The following is a 21,808-nucleotide window of genomic DNA, read 5'->3' on the forward strand; positions in this document are numbered from 1 at the left end:
AACCTAAAGACTCAAAGCTGAGTGCAGACTCGTCAGGGTGTTTTAAAATTTTCCCCTCATGCAGTTTTTCTTTTTCATTTTTCTTCACTTTGGCCAAACCTGTCTACACTGTAAATAATCTGAAAAAACTCCACTGCTGTAAAAAATAATGACTGCTAAATAGCTTCAAAGAATTTTTTTTTTTTTCTTTTAATGCCACATTCACTCCTCCAATCATCCTCCTCTCTCCCATGTTCTCCCCATGCCTCTCCCTTCTCTTCATACCCAATAAAAAGCTGCATGCACAATGTGCTCCCCCCTGTCCGGCCCTGTCCATGCAGCTGGCAGCCATTTCCCTGTTTGTTAACACAGTGTTCTCCCTGCCTGTCAGATGATGCTGTGTGGCCATAGTGCAAGGGAACGGGAGGATGGAGGGGTGGAGAGGTATGCGGCGAAACGAGCGACCCCCGCACATCCTATTCCAGCTGAACTCGGGATGACTGTAGGCAGCTCCAGATTTATAGGGATCTATGTGTGCTGAACAAGATGCATCGTATATTGTAATGCACCACACGTCGCGTAAGTGCAGAGGGAGGGAGTGCGAGCATGTGCGTGTGAGACGCAGAAAGCCCAGGAAGGATGGAGTGAGAGAGCAGATGGAGGTGAGGGAGAAAGTGAAGGGGGTGAAGTGAGAGTGGAAAAGAGATGACATCACTGAGAAAATGCTGAGCTGGATTCAAGGGCTACTGGATGAAAGAGGTCTACTCCCACAGTGCACCATCTCTCTCTCTCTCTAACTCCCTCTCCCTCCTTTTTTCTCTCTCTCGTGAGATGTACAGTGTTCCCATCCCTACACGTTAGTTAATGGAAGGGGGGTTGAATATTTTAAACAGCCCTTCACTCTCCTCCTTTTTCCCTCCTTACTCCTCTCTCCTCTCTCTTCCTTTTTTTTCTTCTCTTGTTGGGTTGTGCATTAGTCAAGTGCACACATGACCCTGTTTCTGCTACTGCAGTCCACGCTTGCAATCCGCATGACATCATGCTGTATTTTTGGGATTAGTTGGATGAGTGGCAGTACAGCGAGTGTCCTCCCTGACTCTCTATAGCCTCCCTCTGGGCCAGATCTCCTCCTTGCTGCCTGTAGTAACTGCCCACTTGCAAGGGAGCTCTTCACTTACAGATGCTCCTGTAGCTATTAAGGAATTTAGATCAAGCCTCTCACAGTAACGCTGCTGATAAGGTTACGTTATGCTCTATCTCATCATTATGTGGTCATTGGGCCCACCCTGGGAGGGATGGTTGTGCATGACTGTATGCCAAGAAGAGAGAGACAGCTTTATATAGTTCAACTAATAACAAAAGAAAGCTTATATTGAAGGTTTTGTTGCATATATTTGCACGGTTCATCGCCAACTGTCTGTAAAATACGTACACTCATATGGTTGCACAGTTACTACCCCTACCAGCCTCTTGTGCAGACGCAAACACTCCCACACACTCACACTTGTGTTCACTAAGACAACCGGGGTTGCCTGCGGAGGATTCTGACGGCCTCTCTTGGACCAGCGCCATACACATTCCTCCTTCCCCAGGTTGCCATTGGTTCATCTGAGCTCAGCCAGTGCACTCTGTCACCCCATAAGTGTGTGTGTACATGTGTGTCTGTTTCAGTGTGAGTCCATGTACCGTATACACCCTTATAAAAAAAGAAATGTTAAGATCTTCCGTTTTTCCAAGAAGTTACTACAGGCACACACACACACACACACACACACACACACACACACACATGCGCGCTTGATGCTCATGTTCATGGCTCATTGTGAACCACTCACACATACATAAAATGTACCCTGATGTGGCCCCTCAATGTACAGAATATACATGGTCATACTGTACTCACATCAATGCACTTGTTGGCTTAGAGCCAGGAGCAACAACTGAAGGAGGATGCTATAGGAAACCAGCAGACCAGCTGTTTATTGTTGCTTAGATTACAAATAATCAATATTTTCTAATGGCATGAATGTGCAATAGATGGTCTTCTATGTCTGTATATGTAAAACATGCACGGATTTCTGCGCATTTTTCAGCTTTTTGTGAACAAACTAAACTCTGCCTGTCAGGCTTGTAAAGGATGGGGTTTTATTCTACTGCTGTGATAATTTACGGCATTCAATGTACATTTCCACATTTGTTGAAGAAGCTTCTCAGAATTGAAGTTGATTAATCAATTGTCATCTCATTTATGATTGAAGGGCTTATGCAGTTTTGACGTCCTTAACAGTGGTGGAAGAAGGTACTATCAATCAATCTCAATCTTCATTTATATAGCGCCAATTCACAACAGCGTTATCTCAAGACGCTTTACATAAAGAGCAGGTCTAGACCAAACTCTTTAATTAGAGAGAGACCCAACGATTCCATCCATCCATCCATCCATCCATCCATCCATTTTCTATACCGCTTATCCGTCAGGGTCGCGGGTGGAGCTGGAGCCTATCCCAGCTGACTTCGGGCGAGAGGCACCCTGGACACCCTGGACTGGTCGCCAGCCAATCGCAGGGCCACATACAGAGACAGAGACAGACAGACACACTCTCACACTCACACCTACGGGCAATTTAGAGTTACCAATTAACCTAATGTGCATGTCTTTGGATTGTGGGAGGAAGCCGGAGTACCCGGAGAGAACCCACGCTAGCATGGGGAGAACCCAACGATTCATGAATTCAAAATTAAGGATTCAAGAATTCCCACATGAGCAAGCATCAGATGTTATATTGAGCAACAGTGGCAAGGAAAAACTCCCCTTTAATGGGAAGAAACCTCGAACAGACCCAGGCTCAATGTGGGCGGCTTCTGTAGGGGTCCGTGTTGGGAGGAGGTTCGACAGAGAGAGAGACAGAGAGACAGAGAGAGAGAGAGAGACAACACAAACAGCAACCAACGTACTAACAGTGACTATAGCACTAGCAATAGCAACATGACTAAAAGATTAGCAGTATGATACTATTGAAAAGTGTCCGACGATCCGCAGCAGTGATTCATGAAGCAGAGAACCACATCACCAGGACCAGGACCAGGATCCATAGAAACCTGAGGGATGAGAAAGCACAGAAAGGCTCCGGGGAAGATAGCAAGTTAGAGGCAGACATTTGGCTGACATGGGACATAATGATGGAGAGGAAGAGGAGGAGAGAGAATTGAGGAGCTCAGTGCACCATAGGAGTCCCCTGGCAGTCTGAGCCTATAGCAGCATAACTAGGGGCTGGTCTAAGGCCTGAGCCAGCCCTTAAATATATGCTTTGTCAAAAAGGAAGGTTTTTAGTCTACTCTTAAATGTAGAGAGGGTGTCTGCCCCCCGAACCCAAACTGGAAGGAGGTTCCACAGGAGAGGAGCCTGATAGCTGAAGGCTCTGACTCCTGCACTACTTTTGGAGACTTTAGGAACCACCAGTAGACCTGCATTCTGGGAGCGCAGTGCTCTAGTGGGGTAGTAGGGTACTATAAGCTCTTTAAGATATGATGGGGCCTGACCCTTAAGAGCCTTGTAGGTGAGGAGAAGGATTTTAAACTCTATTCTAGATGTTACTGGAAGCCAATGGAGAGAAGCCAGTACAGGAGAAATGTGGTCTCTTCTTTTAGTTCTCGTCAGAACACAAGCAGCAGCGTTCTGGACCAGCTGGAGAGCCTTTAACGACTTATTGGGGCAGCCTGATAATAATGAGTTACAATAGTCCAACCTAGAAGTGACAAATGCATGTACTAATTTTTCTGCATCATCTGTGGATATGATGGGCCTGATTTTAGCAATATTACGTAGATGGAAAAAGGCAGTTCTAGAAATCTGTTTAATGTGGGAGTTAAAGGACAAATCCTGATCAAATAAGACTCCCAGATTCCTCACAGTGGAGCTGAGCAGTTATGTTAGTAGAAAAGCTGTCTCTGAGGTGTCTGGGGCCAAGCAAAATAACTTCAGTTTTATCTGAATTTAGTTGCTGCTCATCCAGGAGTTTATGTCCTTAAGGCAGGTTTGAAGTTTAGCCAACTGATTGGGTTCATCTGGCTTTATTGATAAATATAATTGTGTATCATCTGCATAACAGTGGAAATTAATGGAGTGCTTCCTGATAATATTACCAAGAGGAAGCATATATAAGATAAAGAGTATTGGTCCAAGCACTGAACCTTGTGGAACTCCATGTCTAACCTTAGTGTGGACAGAGGATTCATTGTTAACGTGTACAAACTGAAATCGATCTAATAAATGGGACTTAAACCAGCTTAATGCAGTTCCTTTTATACCAATGAACTGTTCCAGTCTCTGTAACAGGATGTGATGGTCAATGGTGTCGAAAGCGGCACTCAGGTCTAACAAGACCAGGACAGAGAGAAGTCCTCTGTCTGATGCCATAAGGAGGTCGTTTGTAACCTTCACCAGTGCTGTCTCTGTGCTGTGGTTCGCTCTAAAACCTGACTGAAAATCCTCAAATAGACTATTAGAGTTTAGAAAATTACACAGCTGATTAGCTACTAGATTTAGATACTTAAGTAAACATGCAGAAATATGGTTGAAAATGTCAAGCCATCAAAAGTAATTACGTATTTATAGTATAAAGTTAATATGTATTGTAATATATGTTTTATTTTTGGATTATTATTACTGATGCATTAATGCACGTCAAAAGGGACACATTTTAACACTAATATACCATTTGGTTGTCAATACATCATACACTGTTGCCCATAAAGTTGGAATAAAATGTTTTTTACCTCTTCTCATGAAATGATTGTGACAATGTGATTTATTCTTGATAAATAAAGTGTATATCTTCTCAACTTTATTGATCAAACTCTTCCAAACATATCACAGTGAAACTTAAACCACAATTAACCTCTGCAAACTGTGTATTCAGGCTTTAACAAAATTGGGGGTATTGAACAATTATTCCATGGGCAACAGTGTATATTAAGATAAGTGGTATCTGCAACTGTGCACTACAACAGATAAATATAGTATAAGTATTATTGGCCACTAAAAATGCAGCAGAAAAAACATAGTACTCAGTTACCCTCCACCACTGCTCAGGTATTGCATGTTTTCATGATTGTATTTTTACACAGCAACATTTATTTAACAGCTAGTTGTTAGTTGCTTTGCAGATAAACAATCTTACATATAATATGCATAGTAATTCTACTACATTTGATGCATTGTATTAAATTAAAGTAACCAGCAGGATGTAAAGTAGTTACCTAGTTTCAGCTCAACCTGCTGCAACATTAAAATACTTATACTTAATATACTTAATACTTAAATAATATCTTCAGTGATGATTAATTGTATAATAAAATAATAACCTGAATGGGACCTTTCTGTATACTGGTGGTTCAGACAAGCGAGGAGAGCAGGATGGGGGTACGAGAGGTTGTGGTTGAGGTTTGAGATGGAGGGAGGTGGGCGTGGGATATTGGTGGCAGGAGAGGTCACTTGAGTACTTCAACAGAGAGGGCTGGCTCATGACCCCTAACCTGATTAAACTGTGTCTGTCTATCTATCTATCTATCTATACACATTCCATTTCTATATACTGTATAATAACCACTAACTGGTAATTTTTATTGTGGTATTTCTAATTTAATTACAGCTCTGAACTGTTCTTCCACCACTGTTTGTTTGTAGAATTTGTCAACATCTTGTCCTTGTCTGGTTTGCGTGAAGCATTTTATTGCTTCCATGCTCGTCCGCTGGTTTTCAGTGGGACACAGAGGATCAGTCAAGAAAGCCGGCCATGTCTTATTCTGGCTTCTCCAGCAGCACTGGTGCTTAATAAAAGCTGAATGCTGTTTTCCAACTTTTGTGCTCCTCCTGATATCCTTCCCCTCTTCGCATACCACAACATCAATTAGGATCAATTAGAAGCCCTGACAATAGAAGATGGCACATGCCAGCCTCCATCACTAAACGGGCTGTGGCAGCGTCTTTGATCTGTGTTTGCGCTCAAAGATTTGTTTGTGGTGACCAAGAGGGGGAGGGGCTATCAGGCATTGTTTTTTTGTGGCGTAGTGTTTGTGAGGCTTACGCACAGCCGTCTGTCTGAAAGAGGGGAAGAATTTCTCGTGACACTCCATTTCAGCTCGTCTGCTGTCAACACAATGCTCCTCCACTGGCTGGGTGGTCCCCGTCCCTGCCAGCTGTTCAACACATACATTTGCATTTTAAACAACGTAATAATAGCGATATGTATGTCAGAAGAGCAAAGTGTGAAGAGTTGGTGTGACGCATGCTGTATTCCTGTGTTTCACAGAGAGAAGGAGAAGGCTTGAATGGGTCAAATGGGTTCAACTGTCATAACAGAATAACAGAAATCAACTGGGGCCTGGCCACCCATCTGGATTACAGAGCCCCGATCTGCACACATACACATATGTGCACTTGTGCAGTCATTAAAACTCTTACTGGTGGAATCACACTGGTTAGAGGCTGTGCCAAGTCAATAACACAGACTGATCCCTGATGCTGAACTTCCTGGAAGTCCCGGCTGGTCTCAGCGCTTCGTGTACCTGCTCAGCGCTCCAGCTGCCGCCTGGCTGCACGGTGGGCTGGATGGGGATCAGTGGGTCTATCAGTGCTCTGCGTCTGCCCGCAGGTCACTCCGACTTGATACACGGTTCAGAGGAGAACAGAGGAGAGGAGAGACCATGGGAACAATGAGCCTCAGAGATTGAGTGGATTCATTTCCTCCAAGCAATGAAATCTTATGTACTTTAACACAAGTCTCTTCTGACTACGCACAATCAAAGCAGGGTCACTAATCTCTTTATATCATCCATGGAGTGGAAGCTCGAGGTTAATTGTCTGACGTCCTGATGGAGACAGAGCGTATCATGATGGGTGTGGTGGTGATGGTGTGTGTGTACGTGTGTGTGTGTATAGGGCTAACACAGTACGTGCTAATAAGATATCCCAAAAGGGAGATTCTTTAAGGTCTGAGAATGCTGTGGTTTAGACTATAACACTAATCTGAGGCCCCGCCTTAGCTCTCATTGTCTGCCTGGGTTTTAGTACCCCTATTGTTTATACACAAACACAGTTACACAAACACATTCTCAGACTTGACTACGTTCAGTTTGTTGATCCTGGTCACTCACATTGAGGATGTTCGTGACTGATGTACGTGTGAGAGAAGGGTGAATGTGCGGTAAAGCAGTTAACGGTTGGGAAGAGCAGTTAGGAACATATTTGAGAGGGTGAACTGGTGAGAGACAGATGGACAGAGAGAAAAATAGAGTGAGATTTAGTGGCTATAGGTTTTGGTTTTGAGGATTAGGAGGGATGGCTGGATGGCGTAAGACAACTCGTCTAACTCATCTTTGGTCTAAATGGCTGCCCGCCACTGGCTCTTATTTAAAGCGTCCTCTCTGCTGTGTTACATCTCGTTTTACTGCCAGCTCTCAGCTGCGCAGTGCTTACGTCATAGAATCCTTCTGTTAGCCAACACATAATGACAGAACTGCTCACCCAGCCAAAGATAGATCAACCTTTTCTGGTTTGATTTCAAGCAGCGCGGTTGGACTTTTGTGGCCTGGATTCACTTGACGGAGTTTGCCTTCCCTGGCCTGGGTTTGACCATCAGGGCTTGATTTGAGTGGCCTGGGCTGAGCAGACACTGAGCTTGAAGAGTATGTCCTCGCTGGCTCTGTTTCAGCAAAGGGTACTCAACTAGTGCGACCTGGATTTGACTGTCTGGCTGCCACTAATGTGGCCTGGGTTCAGTAGACAGAGCTTGACTTGTATGGCCTGAGTTCATCAGATGGAGTCCAACTTTTTTGGCCTGAGCTTGTCAGACAGAGCTCAACTAGTGTGGCCTTGGCGGATACAGGCCCTGGGTGATTAAGGATGTGTTTGTTTCCCAGGCAGCAAGCAGGCAAGGTGGCGGCATTGCTTTTGCACAGCCAAGGACTTGGTGTGGGGGTGAGAGAGCCAAAACAAACTACTGTGATTGCCTCCCATATGCCCTCCTGACCTCTGCGTTTCAATTGCCAGGCAAAGAGGAGGAAAAGGGGTGAGGGGAGAGGGGAAGAGGTGGTTCAGACAAGCGAGGAGAGCAGGATGGGGGTACGAGAGGTTGTGGTTGAGGTTTGAGATGGAGGGGGGTGGGCGTGGGATATTGGTGGCAGGAGAGGTCACTTGAGTACTTGAACAGAGAGGGCTGGCTCATGACCCCTAACCTGATTAAACTGTGTCTATCTATCTATCTATCTATCTATCTATCTATCTATCTATCTATCTATCTATCTATCTATCTATCTATCTATCTATCTATCTATCTATCTATCTATCTATCTATCTATCTATCTATCTATCTATCACATAGTTATTGTTTATGATGAAATTAGGACTGATGATAGACTCCTCAGACACGGAGAGAGAGGGGAAGAGAGAAAGAGAGAGAGAGAGAGAAGAGAGAGGGGGAGAGAGAGAGGGGGGCAAAGAAGAACAACAAAGAAAAAAAAGGAAAGGAAGGAATAAAGGGGGAAATGGACAGGGAGTGAGAGAAAGGGAGTCTTGTCGTCTGAGAGGTGGTGTGGTTCGGGTTAGGTTGTGGTTGAAGCCTTGAGAGAGCGGGAGGGGAGAAAGGGGGAGGCACAGGGGGCGAGCAAGGCAGCGCATACCCGCAGCATTCAAATGGAGCTCCCATTGGGAGGTTTTACGCTTCAAAATGGTTTCCTGTGACGTGGATTGTGTGTTTGATTTGAGCTTTGAGGGGTTTGTGTTATTCTCGGGAGGGGAGAATCTAGCACGCTCTCATTTCCGCACTACCAACAGCCAGCAGAAAGTTGGCAAGCCGAAACAGGGGGATTGTAAAGACAGATTTTTCTCTCCCTCCTCGTAAGAACCGCATTTTTTTTCCTGCTTTCACTTTTTTTTGCCATGTTTTTCTGCTGAGCCTGCTCCAGGACTTGCTCTGCATATTGATGGATTGTTCTTAATAATTGGACCTGCTCAGACCTGTGTCCTTCCATGGTTTTCCCAGGCTGCCTAATTTTCTGCTGATCATAAAATGTGCACACACACAAAAAAAAAAAATGTGTTTATGCTGGGATGTGTGCACACATTTGCACCCTGACACACATGTGCATGCTTGCAAAAATGTACAAGCAAGTTTGCACGTATACAAGTAACGCATGCTGTCAAACACATGCCTTGGAACTAATTGCAAACAATGGATGCCAGCTGGGCAGTAGGTGTAGCAGGCAGCACAACTGGGCCCAGATTAATTTGTTTTTTTTAAACTGGGTTGGAGAGGAGAGACAGAGAGGGAATGGCAGACGAGTGAACGAGGAAAAGTACGGAAGAGAGGCGAGGGTCACCGCGGAGGGAGGGAAGGGGCATACGCTGAGGCAGCGGGAAGCCACCTCTAAGACCATGACAGGCAGTCATACAAACCATCAGAGAGCTTACTGTTCTGCCAACTACTGTGCTTCACAGAGCCAAGAAAATGACAAAAATCAACACTGGATGTGTTTGTGTTGGGGGAATATCCGTGGAACCCCACTCTCTTTCCTGATCAGCAGTTTTCTCTCTCTCTCTCTCTCTCTCTCTCTTTCTTTCTTTCACTTTCCCTCTCTCTCCCTTTTTCCCCTCTCCCCCTCTCCATCCCTCCTGTCTTTATTTTCTTACTGTAAATACTGTACCGTATATGCCCTCTGCTCGTGTTAGAGGACAATTATCGTAACAGCATCTCTACTGTGTGGCGCACATGGAAAAGCTAACTGCTACGGGCCAATTTTCTCCATGGAGTTATGTAAATAGTTTTGATGGAATGAGTGGGCTTTCCCCAGTATGTGGGGGCATAGCGGGGTCTGAGGGCTTCCACTGCCGCCTTAATCCCCAACCTCGGCATCAGTAACCCCTTTGTCAACAATGTTTCAGGAAAGCTTGCACTTACTGTAGTTATCCTAACAGTTATTTATACTCAAAATAACATGTTGCAGTACAAGGCCATCAATTAGATGTTTGTGGCACTGTAACTGTCTTCAAGAGCCTTTTGGTACCTGTGCCTCTGTTAGCGGTGTAGGCGCATGTACGTCTACCAACGCATTTGGTGCTAGAAGTTTACTACATCTCATGAAACAAACAATCACAGTAACAGGTGACCAACCTGACACACAGTGTCGTGTCATGTGATGCACATCAGCTGATCACACGTTTTGCTCCCGATCCCAAGCAGAGTCCTTAAATATTGAGTGTTTGCCTGCGTACAGATAGGTGTATTTGGCGTGTAAGCACCATACATTCTAAAATCTGCACCTGCATTTGCGATATGTAGGCTGTTGTCATACGCAAAACCTGACATCATTGGTATGGCAAACTCAAAAGGGGATTCAATGGACGTTCCATTCAGATTGTGATTTCTATATTAAAAAAATCATATATAGCACTTGACATGAGTAGTGGATCACAAGAAAACTCCCTTTTGCTGCCCATACATAGGACATACTGAGTTTAGAGCGAGGCAGGTCACTTTCTCAGTGGCGTTTAAGCAGATTCAGACGGGACGAAAACAACGACCAGCTCCACAGAAGTATCACTGCGGACATGCAAAAATGAAAACACAAAATTTAAGTTGAATGACCGCCAGAGTATTGTCATTTGATTTCTCCACAGTGAATGCCTCCATTGTCACTGTATGCTGGTCCATTCTGTCACAATAACAACTATTGCATGTCTGTCAGTCCTGGACGAAGGATCTGTACTGTCACTCTTCTTGAGGTTTCTTTTTTAAGGATTCGAAAAGGGTTTTTTTAAAAGCTTTTTTTTTTCTTATCCGAGTTGAGGGTCTAAAGATAAAGGGCACCATATGCCGTGCAGATTGTGAAGTTTTACATTGGTTGTTACATGCATTCATGTAAGTTTAAAAGAAACAAATGTTCATGATGATTTGCTTTTTTATATTCCATTGATCCAAGGAATCAAACTGTGAACTTTGCACATCATGATACCTTTATGCTCTGAGGATGTATGTTAAGTATGTGGTGTATGTACCCCCAATGTATATGTATATGTCAATGTATTTCTTTTATATGTGTGTCTGCCTATTCTGTGTGTGTTTCCTTTCATCCATGTTGATGGCTGAGATAGGCGAGAATGTTCTTGCGTGCTGTACATGTTAGACAGCCTGTAACGTCTCCATATGGCCCCATGAGCTGGTGGATGACACACAAGAGGAAGTGAGCAGAGATGATTGTCTAACAGTGACTGAGGAAAGACAAAGGTAAAGAACTGGCCGATCTCCCATCCCGCCCCTCAGCAAATTGGTTGCTGATTGTCCACAGACATTGTTGTTGGTGCTCCCCTGTACCAATAAAGCCCTGTGTAGAGGAGAGCAGGGGCCCTCCAGGTCTTGTTATTGTAACAGGAGTCCATTTTGGCTGAGACTCCTGTTCTCAGCACGAAAAACAACAATAACAACATCAGCCCACAGCCTTGGGAGCTGGACCCGAGTCAGAGGCAGTCCAAGGGAGGGGGGTGGATGCCCTGTTAATGCTGCATGCCGTGGTTCCAGTCTGACACTTCATCTGTGGTTCTGAAGTGACTGGAACTGCTATTGGCGCCTTGCTCAATGCATAACTGTACAGTTAGTGTAGCATCCTGGCAAGTCGCGCTGCTCAAAAGTGCAGTTTAGGATGCCTTTACACTCGGGCCTTCGCACTGGCCCACCTTCCCTCTCCCTCACTCCGTCTCTCTGTCTCTCTGTCTCTCTCTCTCTCTCTCTCTGTCTTTCCTGTATACAAAGTGGTGCTTTCTCTCTCTTTCCTGTATACAAAGTGGTGCTGGCCCTCATCGCAGTCAGAGATTCCTGGGTCTCCTGAAGACAAACAAAAGGGAAGGAATCCACACAAGTCTCAAAACAAAATATTGAGGCAGTTTACACAGAGACCACACAACAACATCACAGTGGTCTAATCTATTTGTAATTAAAAAGTTTGCTCTGCGATGTCCTCATCCAGACAACAACAGATCCATCTTGCCTTGGCCTTGTTATGATCGTGGCCTGTTTTTTTTTCCTCCTTTCCCCTTCTGTTCTCAGTTGTTGTTCCTGTAACATAATATCTCTTTGCGTGTGTGTGAAAGATCCCTCTGTTGTGTTGATGACATCTTGAGAAGGCAGCCCATGACCCACTAAATGACTCATAAAAGAGGGACTCTATTGTATTTCTTTGACCTCGCTCTCTGTCAGTCTCCAAATCTTTCAACCTTCTTACATAACAGCACTATCTAGGCAAAATTATAATGGACCCTGGCTTGTATTTCAATGTATATATCCACTTTATACATATCTGGCCCATTTAATGGCATTGCAGAGTGTGAAAGCAGATTCTCCTGCGGGCTACATTACGGATCAATTACAGTTAGTACATTTGCAATAAAAATGTCTTTTGGCTCAGCTTTTCTGTACTCTGTGGTTACCTCCAAAGGCAGAGAGAAGAGATGGAGAGAAGAAAGGAGAAGGAAAAGAAAAATGGAGAGATAGATGGAGAGAGCTGGAGGGCAGAGGCAGGCTCAGGTGACTCAGCTTTCCCCCTGGAAGCAAATTGAGGGGAGCTGTGGGTTTGAGCCCCCCAAAGTTTTACTAGAACACAGGCTTTTTAACAGGAGGGAAAAACAATGTTATAGCTGCTTCCTGCACCACCGAGTGTTCCCCACCAGTAAATATAACAGGGATTGGGTCATGATGTTATGGTCTGGCATCAGGTGAATACAGTGTTTTTTCTCCCCAGCCACCTCACCACCTCCTCCTCCTCTTCTGCTCTTTTCCATGAGGAGGAATAGGCTCCCGTGTTAAAGAAATATCAGTCATCAGCGTTGTTATTGCGCACTCACTTGCTCCATCTGCAACGCTGGCGCTCAAACACACTCTTTGTGTGAGTGGACACGGTGGCTGCTCTCTCTCTCTCTCTCTCTCTCTCTCTCTCTCTCTCTATTTCCTTTTGTGCCTGTTAAATGCTACTTATTATTTCCCGACAAGGCGGACTGGAAGAAATTCTGATGTAAAGTACCAGTACCAGCTTGCCTTCTTACGGTCAGGAGTGTGTGCGCTTATGAGTGTATATGAGTGTATATGTGTGTGTGTATGTTTGAGGAGATGGCTTTGTTAATAATGCATGGGAGGGGATATTTTCATAAATTCGGGTAAAGGTGTGTATTCGTGTGTGAGTGTGTGTGTGAAGTATGTACTATGTACAGTTGGTGCGCCAGTTTTATGATACAAAGGAGCTCTGTCAGGTTCGGCAGTATGAATCAGGTTGCAGGGCAGCTGAATGTTTGACAGTAGCAGTAAAAACAAACAGAAGTTCTCCACTCTGGAAAAATCTAAGGCTATGAAAATGGCAACTATGGCAATGATGGGAACCGATCCATGTTGAGTTTCCAAACTGTGTTGCATTTGGCCGGGGAGGAAAATGGCAAAAGGGTGAAATAACATGGATATATCTGTAATGGGATACTTGCATACGTAAGGTTTGTACAGTATCCGTGTGATTTAGGAACATAGGTGCTTGTGTGTAGTTTTACAGTATATACTGTAGCTATGGCTTGAAATGCACTGCCATCAAAAGCACTTTCTGTATATATGTGTGCCTCAGGCGAGGCAGATCTCTGAGATCTTAGAAGGGTTTCTGTTCTGTGGCAAAAGCTGAAGCATCACATGCAAAGGATCCCCAAATATCTTGACATGCAAGTCCTAAGTGTCGTTTACATGAAACTGAGGCTTTTTCTTGGCAACAGACATCCTCCATGTTGTCCAAATTTCCAGTGCTCTTCATGGGATCCACTTTCATATGCCTTTCCCATTTTAAAGTCCTCCATCTATACATGTATAAATCCATTGGAGCAGACATTAAACATTACACAATGCTGTGCCGGACCATTAGCCTGCAGATATATGACTTGTTTTGTAGGCGGGTGACAGGATGTAGTACCCTGATTAATCATAGATAAACAGCTAAGTAAATGAATGGACGCTGTGTGTAAATTTCCTCTCGACCATATGCAACGGATCAACCACAGGCCGCCTAATGTGATTGTTTGGTATTACAGTAGATGGACTATGCCATGTAGCTGGCTGGGGGTTGTTTGTCTACTGCTGTGTTTGTGCCACTTGTGTGTATGTGTGTGCCACGGAGTAGGTAACGGGGCTGAGCCCAGGGGGCCGTTTTCTTTTGGTCAGACAGACAGTCATCATTGGATCCACGTTATCTCATGTCTGGAGCTTCTAGATGAGAGCTGAGCAGGCAGCAAACACATTCTGCTGGCCTGAGTCATACTGTGTGTGTGTGTGTGTGTTTTTCTGTGTGTCCATGCTGTGTATGTCTGTGGAAGCGTGCATGGAAATGATTGTGTGTGTGACTGTACATCTGTGTGTGTATTTCAGTTACTAAAATACCCGACATATCCCTTGCCTTAAACACGCTGATCTCATCCATGGAGGGGTCTAATAAATTCACTGCAGGTGATGAGTGTAGAACTGCACTCTGATACAGCAACACTCAAAAACAACTTTGCCATTTGGTTTCATTGCATAGGTATGTTGTTAAGACTCGTGGATTAACGGGTTGATTTTCTATATCAAGGATAATCTCCCACTGAGGAAGCATGTATGGTTCAGGCCATAATAATTTCTGAAACAGAAACAGTCGCTCCCACACCACACAGCGAGGATTCAGTACATGCATGATGCTATTTGGTCTGAGCTACGGCAGTGAAATGTTGTGGACTGAGGTGTGAACATTGAGGAATTTTAGGAACAGCAGGCTCCTGTCTCGATAGTCTAATGTCAAGGAAGAACACAACCTTCCCACACCCACCACAGAAAGTGATCTCATCTCCTGCTATCACTGTTATTCAGAGCAGATTGTCTTATCGATAGTGACGTGGCCAGCTCCTACTACATTACAAGAGGAGCAGTACAATAGTATGTATTACAGGACCCGATTACTGTGAGGACACACACAGAGACCTTAAGCCACACACAAAGACTGTCCAAACACTTGTCCTGTTTCTTTTTTTTTTTTTTTTTATTGGACTCCTCTGAGTATTTGTGGCTGTTTTGGACCAGATGAGGGAACTGACTGGTCTGGCCTACATTGGTCAGTCCAGTATCACATCGTTCATGTATTCCCTGAGGTTGTGTATTCTTGAAAAATAGATCTGAAGACCAAAATGGCAAGTTGAGAAGGCAACAAAGGCAAGATGGTCAACTTCTTTGTCCAGCATGCGCCTTTAGTGCCAATAACTTCCCCATTTATTGCACTTCTCAAAGCCTCAAAAGGAGAAAGTCTAATAAACAAACAGAGGGATCTGAATATTCTCAAGGCTAGCGTTGCTGTATTTCAAACTATACACAATGACGACAATGAACAGCTGAACTTCTGAACTTCTGGTTGTAAAGGCAGTGACCAACTGTTGTCCACTAAAAAGAGTGATGCTAGGAGGTGTTATGTTGCTTCAGGCCACAAGAGTGCAGGGCATTAACGCGATGTGCACCTACTGAGTGCATGTGAAACAATGTTAAGCTGTAGGCTACATAAATAAACATATGGAATCAAGAAGAGTTTTACTTTACTTAGCATAATACCATCATATCATTTTTTTTTTCAAATCTATTGTCTAGCAACAGAAATAAGAACTGACCTGGAAACGATATGTCCATTTAAATCAAAACCCAAGACAATCATTAGCACTAACAGGCACTGAAAGTTGCCAAGACATTGCAAACATTGTCATCCTATTGCAGTCAGGTTTCTGGGCACCTGACCAATGTAAGTTGAGTATTCACTGCCCTTTTTGCTCTTTTTTGGTCTCCACCAACTCTTTAGAATTTCTGAGTCTCTCGCTGCGAGATACTTGACTCTTATCGTAAGCTCGCTGCTAACTTACAAGTAGTGTGCCGTGGGTTTGTTCAGATGGCAGGGTGGTGAATTTACAAAACGCATGCCTATTCTGCATTGGACTCATTTATATGACACACCTCTGGTCACCATTAAACACATCTGGAGTTTGTTTCAATACACATCGCTGCCAACTTATAGAATTACATACAAATATGTGATTAACAAATAAAGTTAAGTTTAGTTTCATGTCCTTCCGATACGTACACTCCCTCTCCTCAGGGATTCAGTTAAATAATGTTTAAGCGTCAATATTATTAAATGAATTCCTATCCCTAATATTTCTGGTAAGCAATGGTTACATAAGTGTTCTTCTTGTGTGCCTCACATGAGGCTCTTAAATGGCTACTCCTACCGAAGAACCCATTAATGTGAGAGTCAAGTAGCATCAGACCTGCAGCAGACCTCTGTCCATCTTAGGTCTGCAGGAGGGTTTAGCTGACACATGTTGGGGCTGCAAAAAAACAAATCAACAAGCTGGGCAAGGGTCACATACCATGCTCATTTGATTCTATATTGATACAAAAATAACCCAGCTATAAAGGAAATACTGGATTTGAAACAATCGAGGCAAGAGAAGAAGGAATAATGCCAACAAATAGATAAAGTCAGTTTAAATAACTTTTCCTCAACCTGGGCACCGCACAATCAGACCAACCACTATTTATAGACTGATGTCTGGGCTCCTCCAGGCCTCCTATACTATGGCAGCCAAGTTGTGTTCTGTTTTTACGCGTGTGTGTCTGTGTGTCTGTGTGTGTGTGTAACGTGTGTGTGTCTACATGAGACAGTGTGTTCGTGTGAGTTGTGGGAAGCCCTGGCAGAGAGGAGCTGAGTGTTTGGGAAGTTGCCATTAAGACACAAAGCAGAGACGTCCGAGGTGGGCTAATGACCTTACATGGATCTGTGTTTGGCAGAGCTTTCCAAAATGTGGGGTGGGACACACACATGTACACACACACAACTCCTCAAACAGATCTTTGACAGGGTTTATAGTGGAGTTGGGGGACTCGCCGGGGTTTCGGTGTTTGGTTTTAGGCCTCCATCACTCTGTATCCTCATCTTAACTGGACTATAGTATGGACCACCACTCAGGGGGCTTCCATTTATCATGTAAAATACTAACAAATTTATACAGAGAGCATTTTTAATGTATGCAGTGAAACACATTTCAGCAGCAAGGTTGCATCGAATTGAGAGGTTGATGAAAACAATTTGCACATGCTCCATTTGTTAAATAAGTTTTTTGGCCCTGATTTTCTTAACGGCACAATGTTTTATACAGTGTACACTTGATTAATGTGGCCCATTAGGTGGAAGAGGACCGGGATTATTAGCTTTTCTGTATGCTTTAATTTGTTTGTATATGAGAGTGAATGTGTTTGTGTGATATAGAGCAAATGGAAAGTGCACAGATAAGGACAGCATCAGTTGTGTATACTTTATGTTTAATACGCACCCCCTGCATCTGGGTGAAAGTTCAAAAAGGACTTGTAGCCTCAGTTTGGGGCAATCCATCCTACAGATGTTTTGTGTCTGTGGTTTCTTATGTACCTGGCTGCCTGTCTGACCCTCCGTCAGTCCAACCTTGGTGTGTCCTGACATGTTTCATCATCAGGAGCATGCGTCCTCTCTCTCAAAACAAGCATGGACAATGCATTGGCCACTCAGTTGAAAAAAACTCTCCCAGGTATTTTTCCTGGTATGTGCACTTACTGATGCAGGACTCTACTTGATGATGTCACATTGCACCAGGGAGCAGGATGAGCTTCTTAGCGTCTCCTCCCTCAGTGCGTTTTTGCTGAGAGTCCCCAGCGGCTGCACCTCAGCTATGCCAATACAGATATCTCGTTGAAATGAATGGGGAAGTGTATGCATATTGCCACACAGCCATTATTAGTCTGAAAGAGCTCTTCTTGAACACAGGCTTAGGTCACGTGCTTTGTTTTTTTTTCCTCAGACGGTCTGATTTCCCGAGGCCATTGAAGAGGATTTCCGCTTTGCAGACATCTCTTTAGAAAAGGGTGGCCCAGGGGTCAGAGGCCAACTTTGGACCCAGCTGCGTCCGTCCCCCCCCCTCTCCCTCCCTGGGCACGCTCTCCAGGATGCCAACCCTGACACCAACCTGCCTGTTTTTCGGGATGTACTTTTATCAGCTGCTGGGTCAGAGAGGTTTAAATATGAGACAGGATGTGTTTTTGTCCAGTGATTTTTTTTTTTTAGCCTGATGTGTTTTTCAGGAGCTGTGTGTTTTTTGCTCCAGTCTGTTGTTTGACTTTCCAGGATTGTTTTTTTTTTCTAATATAGATCTATTGTGAGGAGAGGTGTTGAGTTTTCCAAAAGGATGTGTTTATTAGTTCACAGCTCTGGATTGTCATGTGCTTAGACAGGCAAATGCTGTGAAATGAAACATCGCTGCCAAGACTAAGTTTGAAATGTATTTTTGTGACTCTCTGGCACGCTGCTGTGTTCAGAGCAGTGTCATAGGTTCAATGGAAACTCACAGACACGAGTGTTGCTGAGTTCATGTTGCCACTATTGAACAGTCAGCTTCCACTTCCTCACAGCGACCTGGTTACCTTCCCCCGGCCTTGACAAATTCTCCGTCCTAATATTTGGAATAACCTTTGAAATATATTCAGCACCACGGAGTCACACCCGATCCTCAAGCAGGAACTGAAACCTAATTTCTGCAACGGAGAATATCAATACCCGTCTATTTACTTTTATCCATATCCATTTCCTCAGGTCATTGTACAGTTTGTCCAGCAAAATATTTGATTAAATTATAGATTAAAAAAGTAATTCCACACTGAAAACATTTAAGCACAATGAAAAGATGATAATACACAAACTTGACCAAGTCAAACAATCGATTGGCTTTGGTGGATTATTTAGCTTGGCCAGTTTTCAGGTTTGTCAGAGGTATTTTACTACACGAAATAACGGTCAGAAAAGTGCATTCGGTCAATATTTTCTTTGTAACCACGTTGGACATCTGATCTTAAGATAAAATCTCTGTTTCACATAAATATATTAAATTGTGTCCTTCTGTCCTCAAAACGTGTATCACCAGAACACATTTATAGTTGAGGCATCTTTTCTCCAGATCATGATGCTATAATTTCCCACTGCGCCCTCTTTATTTATTACCATCACTTTTTGAGTCACAGAACGAAGCATCCGGTTTTCTGAAAAATAAAAAACAGGCGATCCCTGAAAAACAATAAAACCTGTTGCTCATCTGAACGTTATTTAAAGAATCATCAACAACTCTTTTAACAATCTATCTGTTGCGCAATGAAAATGTTTTTAATCATTTGTTCAAGTTGGGACTCCTACATGGTAGCAGCACATTGCAACAAGTCCTCCAAATTAGATGAAAAAATATCATTTGACACCCCTATTGGCAGAATAGACTTGTATTACATTACAAGTCAGTGTGAAATAAATTCAAAAAACTAAATACAATTTATGATGTGCCAATGCTGCAGATAAGATTGGCTAGATTACTATTTACCACCAGTACTTCTTGAATATTTTCTGCTACTTCATACGTGTACTCCTCTACATTTAAAGCGTAAATATTTACTTCTTAGTTATAGCTGGAGTTACCAGTTACTTACTACTCAGAGAGAATATTTAAATAGAGCCACAACATGGGAATCTGGTTAAAGATCTTTCTCATTGTGGAGCAGACTTGACATTTTTTGATCCAGATGATTAGAGGAATTTTTTGCAGTTCATTCTTTTTCAATCACTCTGAGATCCCAGTTTTATAAGAGCATCAGCTAGAAGACAAGAAAGTGAAAATGTTTATTGAGTTAACGTCCCGGTGGGTCTGTTGGCTGGGAGTCCATTGTAGGACCTTTGTTGCATGCAATCCCCTCATTTCCAGTCACCCCTGTCTTTCTGTAAAGGATCTAGAACAAAAGGAAAATGCCTGAAAAAAATGAAAACAATAATGTCAATGTTAAGACTTTTCCATTTAATAGCTAAGTTGAACAAGTTGACTGGCACAAAACCCAAAGTCTGAAAAACAGCACCACTTACTGACTAAGTCTCGTCTAAATTAATACCAGTTGCACTGTTGTAGTGTGGACGTTGACACCGAAATAATGAACAGCCCCTGTCTTACTCGTGCACACACACAGACACACACCCTCGCTCTCGTGTACATCATACCCATGGGGGACACCCTTAGGAAAAAACACATCTCTCGCTCCCTGTTGATTGGGCAGTGTGGCAGGGGTTCATATGGTGTGTGTGTGTGTGTGTGTGTGTGTGTGTGTGTGTGTGTGTGTGTGTGTGTGGGGGGGGGGGGTTGTTTTTACAAGAACCACATGTTTCAGGGATGACTGGTGACTGCTGAGTATCTGTTAACGTAGCTCCCTTCTGACAGCAGCCTCCAGTTGCCACATCAGGACGCAGTGACTTGTTCTTTCCCTGATAAAGTCTTGCTTGTTTTTCCCGGGAAGCTCGTGGAATCCAGGCATTTTTTCCCCCAGCAAGCTGAGCGGTAAGAGCCAAGCTGTGCTTCTCGCTTGCTTTCATATATGTTCTCAATAACTCATAAAGACTTTCATGGGACCCCATAAGCCACTTATTACGAGAAGATCTCACAAAACAATGTAAGCATGTGTATGAACTCTGTAGAAGCCGGTTTCTCTCTTTATGGGGTTACTTTATGTTAAAAAATAATAGGTTTGCACACGTCATGACTTTTGTTGAACTTGAAACAACAAACAAACAACTTGTAACAATTTATTGAGAACGATATATATAAAAGTTCTTACAGCAATTCACTTTAATATGATTTCATTAAAATTTCCGTATATTCCAGCTATATGAAGTGATATGCAACAGATTTTAATGGGAGATAAACACCCATCAACAACAATGGAATTTCAGGTGCTCCTGACCCATTTGTGTCTCTGTTGTTGTACTGGGCACGGGCTACTTTGCCTCTGCCTCCCTGCGACTCCAGATCGAGCTGCTGTGGTTATCAGGTAGGAGGGCTCATGACCTCCCCTGCAACTCACCCGTATCAACCCGTATCCAGCAGGCCTTCCCCGGAGGCCCTCCCCCAGCTCCCCACCTTCCCCAGGGGCTCTCCGCTAGGCACTGGCGGGCTACTGTTGGTGGATACGGTATCTATGGATGGCAGGCCCTCAAAAACATGTCTGAGTGAGACAGATGGGGAGAGGGTGATGAGAGAGGGAAAAATAAAAAAAGAAAGGAAGAACAAGAAAGATTTGGGATGTAAGTGAAACAGAGAGGGAGAGAAAAGAGAGGGAAAATTCACAGGAGGGAGAGAGAAAAGAGGGAGGCTCATTCAGGGGAAGATAAAGTTCTCCCTTCTTTCCCCTCTTGTTTTTGACGGGCCAGTTGATGTTTTTTCTTCCCCTTCCCTTCTTTTTTTGACACAGGCAGTCAGGTCTGGATCACCCGAGTGAAACCACCTGGTGTGTCGCCCTCCCTTCCTACCCTCTTTTCCTCCCATATATGCACTCAGTGACCATCTCCGTCCCTGGCTGCACGCCAGGTCACCTTGGCAACCCCGCCCATTAGAATGTGAGAGGAAATATTTTGCCCATTTTTATTATCTCTTTATTTGCTGCTGACGCTGTGCTTTTTAATAATGTCTGTGTGTGTGTGTGTGTGTGTGTGTGTGTGTGCGTGCGTGCGTGCGTGCATGTGTGTATTTTTCTAAACTCTCCTTGGATCCCTTTTTCGAGGCAAGAGCATTAACATACCACGTATTCCCCTTCTCAGCACAGCGCGGGAGAGCAGGGAGAATGTGCAGCTTGCTTTAAGTGGAACTTTAAGAGTCACACAACATGCAGCTGGTCTTTATTACTTCCCCTTTGGT

The sequence above is a fragment of the Pempheris klunzingeri genome, chromosome 5 (genome assembly GCF_042242105.1).
Source record: "Pempheris klunzingeri isolate RE-2024b chromosome 5, fPemKlu1.hap1, whole genome shotgun sequence".
NCBI classification, from domain to species: Eukaryota; Metazoa; Chordata; class Actinopteri; order Acropomatiformes; family Pempheridae; genus Pempheris; species Pempheris klunzingeri.